Raw genomic sequence first — 6,000 nt, 5'->3', positions numbered from 1 at the left:
GGGGTCACGGACCCCCAAAGCATCCTCCCAATGTTGAGGGCATGTGGCCTGGTACGGTTCAGGAGGGAGGGGGGGGCGCTTTCTCGTCCCCCCCTCTTTTCCTGCGGCCTGCCAGGTTGCGTGCTCGGATAAAGGGTCTGGTATGGATTTTTAGGGGGAACCCCACGTCAATTTTTTTTTAATTTGACGCGGGGTTCCCCTTAATATCCATACCAGACCTGAAGGGTCTGGTTATGGATATTTAGGGGGAACCCCATGTCAAATTTTTTCTTAAATTTGAGGCAGGGTTCTCCTTAATATCCATACCAGACCTGAAGGGCCTGGTAATTGAATTTGGGGGACCCCCACGCTTTTTTTTTTATTTATTTATTTATTTATTTTTTTATCAATGACTTTCAATGAGTGTTCTCTGTATTACGGGAGCCGACAATTCATTATAGCTGCGAGTGATTTTAAAGGACTTTTTTTCCTGCATAAATGACACTTTGTGCAGGGACAATTCTAAGCACGGGAAACATGCGCCCCTTCACAGGCATACTATAGACAACCCCCCCCTACGAAATTTAAAGGAATATTACACTTTTATTGTTTCACTTTAATCATTATTAAAATCACTGCTCCCGAAAAAACGGCCGTTTTTAAAACTTTTTTTTGCATTGATACATGTCCCCTGGGGCAGGACCCGGGTCCCCAAACACTTTTTAGGACAGTAACTTGCAAATTAGCCTTTAAAATTAGCAATTTAGATTTTGAACGTTGGAGTCCCATAGACTTTAATAGGGTTCTAAAGTATGCTATATAGTTAGCTCCGTCGAATCTTCTTTATACATTCGACAGACACCATAAGCCTTCCAAGACAGATTCGACCGTAATTCATGTGGATTTTCGGACGAATGCAATTTTTGAACGAAAAACGAAATAAATAAAAACGAATTTCGGGAGTAACTAAATAAATTAAGTTTTCAGACGAAAACGAAATTCCGAAACGAAATATTTTACTCTGCACATGTCTAGTGATATGTGAAGGAGACTGAGAGAACTTGAGCTATATTAAGCAGGTTAGATAGTGGCGTGTAGGCAGTTTAGTATATATATATATATATATATATATATATATATATATATATATATATACAGTGCAGTCAGTGTACAGTATCTAATACAGTGCATTGAAGTGGTTCAGGGAACCCTATGACAGAATTAAGAAAAAAATGGCATTGGGTCCCCCCAAAATCCATACCAGGACCTTCGGGTCTGGTATAGATTTTAAAGGGGAACTCCACAACAAAATGTAAAAAATATTGGCGTGGGGTCCCCCCAAAATCCATACCAATCCCTTATCCGAGCAAGTAGCCTGGCAGGCCAGGAAAGGGGAGGACGAGTGAGCAGACCTCTTCCCAACAACCCTGGCCATTGGTTGTTGGGGTCTGCAGATGGGGGGCTTATCAGTATCTGGAAGCCCCCTTTAACAAGGGGGCCCCCAGATCCTGCCCCCCATGTGAATGGGTATCGGATACATTGAACCCCTACTCATTCACCAAAAACAGTGTTAAAAAGTAAAAACCACAATAGACAGTGTTTGACAATTCCTTTATTAACCACTTAAGGACCGCCTCCTGCACATAGATGTCGGCAGAATGGCATGGCTGGGCACAAGCACGTACCGGTATGTTGTATTTTAAGTGCCCAGCCAGTGTTATTTTTTTTGTGTTGATGGGCGGGTTCATTGCTGCAAAGGGACAATGTTATTCTCTGATTCATACGCCCTGCAAAGCACTGGTCCCGCCCATTAACAAAAAAAAATTGCCCTTCAACATACTGAACACACCCAACAAGTGTGAGGCAGAATCAGAGAATAACATTGTCCCTTTGCAGCACTGAACCCGCCCATCAACACAAAAAAAAAAACAATCACAACAGTGAAGACACCCCGCAAGTGCGAGGCAGAATCAGAGAATAATTCTGTCCGCTTGATGTGTTTCATCATAGAGATACCACATTGTCAGAAGCAGGAGTAAGTATAAGTATAACATGTTTGATATTTTTAGAGAAAAAACACAGAGACTTTAAAATAAGCAGGTCATTTGACAAATCTTCATATTTACCTTAGATCTTTAATTTATTTATTGATATTTATTATACCAAGTCAGAAGTATATATTTTTTTGATTTGAACTAAACAAGTGGATTTTTTACCACAGTCGATTTTTTTTGTCCTCTGTACTAACTTGGTTGCATTCTAGTTTTTTTTTTAATTTTTGTGTAAAAAATTGGACCATGCTCTATATGACTTTTTTTTTTTTTTGCCTTACTCTGGATCACAATGAATATATGTCCTTTTTAACCTTAGCAACTTGTAACTTTGTGTGGATTAGTGGTGAGGCTGTAGTGGGAAGGAACCCAGGTTTGCATTTACATACCACACTGCTTTAGGCACTTGAGAATTGAATGCCCTTTGCACAAGCTTTGCCCCTTTTATTGTCCGTTTATATAAGTAAAAAACACTTCTATAATGCAGTATTGTGAGCAACTTACTGTCTATTTTTTTTTCCTCACTGCTACTTTTTAAATGTTCAAACCAAAAAACAATAGGAAGAATAGATGATTTTATAATTATTTCACTGAATTTAGCTACGTACATATGCCCAGAGGTAGCCAGAGGAGAGAAACAAAATTAGAAAAAAAATAACACAGTATGTACATTTTTAGGCTTGGTGCTGGCCCTCTAACCCTGCTGCATTGGCCCATGAGTGCCATTATGGTAAATACAGCCTGAAGGAGTCCCACTTTCTGTGCTTCTATGGTGTCAAGAATTAGCAAAAGGTACTGTACATAATATGCAATAAATAGTGCTGAATCAACATCTTCTATAAAATATTATTCTCCTGTAATGTAATGATCCAATTAAAGTAATTCAAGTATTGTATTATTTTACATTTAGCTTTAAAAGGTTTTCTTTTTATTAAGATATTGAGCTGTTAGTGCCTGCACCATGTAGAAATCACAGCACATCCCAACCTTGTAAATCACACTTTTTAAAAGGGAATCTGTCACAAACAAACCAGCATTTGGACATGCAGCAATTCACTTAACAAAGTTACAAATGTCCGTTGAGTCTGTAAGTGTCCAGATAGATGTTATAATAATACAGAATCTGTTCTTGGTGCAGCCACGTAGAATAATTATTTGCAGTGTCCAGGCACAGAGCAATTTAAAGAGCTTAGCTTTTAAATCTATCCATTTGTTATGTTGAATGCTGCAAAAGTGTAAGAGCTTTAACAAAAGGTGACGAAACTGCTGAATGTCTACTGCCGGTTACTCAGCAGTCACAGAATTATTTAAAAAGAATAACTAATATGTCTGCCTAACTAAGAGTTTACTGTCACTCCTCATGCAACAAAACCACTTTAAATTCCACATAAAGCTTTGAAAAACACATAGGGGGTTATTTACGAAAAGGCAAATCCACTTTTCACTGAAAGTGCACTTGGAAGTGCAGTCACTCTAAATCTAGATCTGAAATGAGTGGAAGCCCTGCAGATTTTATCATCCAATCATGTGCAAGCTAAAATGCTGTTTTTTATTTTCCTTGCATGTCCCCCTCGGATCTACAGCGACTTTACTTCCAAGTGCACTTTCAGTGCAAAGTGGATTTTCCTTTAGTAAATTACCCCCTAAGGGTTAATTTACTGAAGATCAAATTAAGTGCAGGTTAGCCAATCAGCTTCTACCTTCAGCTTGTTCAATAATGCCCTGTACACGCGGTCGGACATTCAGACAACAAAATCCGTCTGATTTTTTCCAACGGATTTTGGCCCAAACTTGTCTTGCATACACACAGTCGCACAAAGCTGTCATAAAATCTGATCGTTCAGAACGAGGTGGCATAAACCACGTATGACGGCACTATAAAGAGACCAGTAGCCAATAGCATTCGTCTCGTAAATTTATTCTGAGCATGTGTGGCACTTTGTGCATCGTTATTGTATACACACGAATTGGAATTTAAACAATCGAATTTTGCTGTCGGAAAATTTTAGATCCAGATCTCAAACTTTGTGTGTCGGAAATTCAGACGGAAAAAGTTAGATGGAGCCCACACACGATCGCAATTTCTGACAACACAGTCCGATCGCACATTTTCTGTGTGTACAGGGCATTAAGCTTTGACAATAAAATCTGGAAGCGGATTGGTTTCTATGCAGAGCTGCACCAGAATTTGTACTCTCTAGTTTTAATAAATCTCCCCCAGTGTGTAGTGAAATAAGAGTGAGCAATTTAATACAGGAAAGGAACATTTACAAATGTCCACGACAGAAGGTAAGGCTCGAGTTTAGCTCTAAATTAGCTATTTTATTCTAAAACAGTTTAATGAATAGCATTAGTGGCTTACTGAATATTTTCACTAGGGCCTGGTAATGTATAAAGAGCAATGCAGTATCCCATAGTGACCTAACTAAAACAAAGTTACTTTTAGTGGGCGCACTAGAGACTTGATGTATTAAAGCTGTGTTAACATAAACATTTTTTATAAGTAGCAGCAACCAGACACAGTACTTGTTAAACTTTTAACCCTGCACTTCATAAATGACAGTTGGAAGCCGGCTTGCTATGGGCAATAAGAAATTGTGTGCATTGTTTCATAATCCTCCCCCTAAGTCAATCTTATTTCTGGTTAGTTGCTGTTGGTGCTGTTTAGCGAAATGCTAAATTACACTCACAAACTCATCGTAATTTTTTCCTCACCTTTGTTAATCACATCACTGTTGCCAGTTTTTATTTAACAATCCTATTTTAAATGTAGATTTCTAAGCATTTTTTATCTATGGCATATAAGAGCTAATCTAAATTGCTATGTAGTTTTATATGCAAACAGCTTTCTGTATCGTGCTCTTATATATTAGTCGTAAGGTATGAGTTCTTTGGTAGAATGTTAGTATTCACTGCACATACTTGTAGATATCAAACGCCTTCAAGCATGTCCTTCAAAATGACTCCCAAATTGCATGCTTATTGCATATTGTATCACTACTACATAGACAGAAATCATTAAAAAGGCTTTTTCTTTCATGGCAATTCTTGTCAGGATGTACAAACCTGAAATATTGATCAACATCTTCTATGTTCTGAGTATGAAATAAATGATGGATTAGTCTGCGTATGCATATATGCCTATTGCTGTAGCTACGAGATATTGTTCACATGGCAACTATGAATTAAAATATGAGGGCAAAAGTTCAACTGAATAAGAATACTGATCTTTTGCAGTACTTTATATATATATATATATATATATATATATATATATATATATATATATATATATATATATATATATATATATATATATATATATAGATAGATAGATAGATAGGTATTAGGCTTGTGCAATTCATTTCGTAACAAATCTAAATTCGGCCCGAATTTTGCATCATTCGGATACATCCGAATGTCCGAATAAAAAAATAACGAACTACAACAAATACAAAAGAAATATAACAAATGAATTTGAATGAATTCAACATGATTCAGTAATTCTTTAAAGATCTAATGAAACAAAAGGTCAGCTCAAAGTAAATCTTATAGTCCAATCAGCTAATTAATTTTGTGCCGGAGGTTGGATTACTGGCAAAGTGCATTCCTGAGAACTGAGTTAGAAGGGTGTTGTATTGTATTTGAGCCGAGGAGAAGAGACGTTGTCATTGTGTATGTTTAAAGATTCAATAAACAAACGACTTTCCAAACTACGAATCATTATCACGAATGTCTATACATACATAAATAGCGAATTTCAACGAATACAAACGAATGAATTCGACACTCTACGAATAATTACGAATTATCCGAAAACGTATTAACGTAACATAACGAATATAACAGAACGAAATGATGTATTTTACGAATGACAACGAACCGAAACTAAACGAAATTTTCCGTTAAACTTACAGGATTACTTACTGGATGTTCAATATCCGCATTCGTTTTCTTCTTGGCTGTATTC

The sequence above is a fragment of the Lithobates pipiens genome, unplaced genomic scaffold (genome assembly GCF_037356315.1).
Source record: "Lithobates pipiens isolate NorthernLeopardFrog02 unplaced genomic scaffold, aLitPip1_a1.2 Scaffold_18, whole genome shotgun sequence".
Taxonomy (NCBI): Eukaryota; Metazoa; Chordata; class Amphibia; order Anura; family Ranidae; genus Lithobates; species Lithobates pipiens.
Note: the sequence above shows the minus strand (reverse complement) of the source record.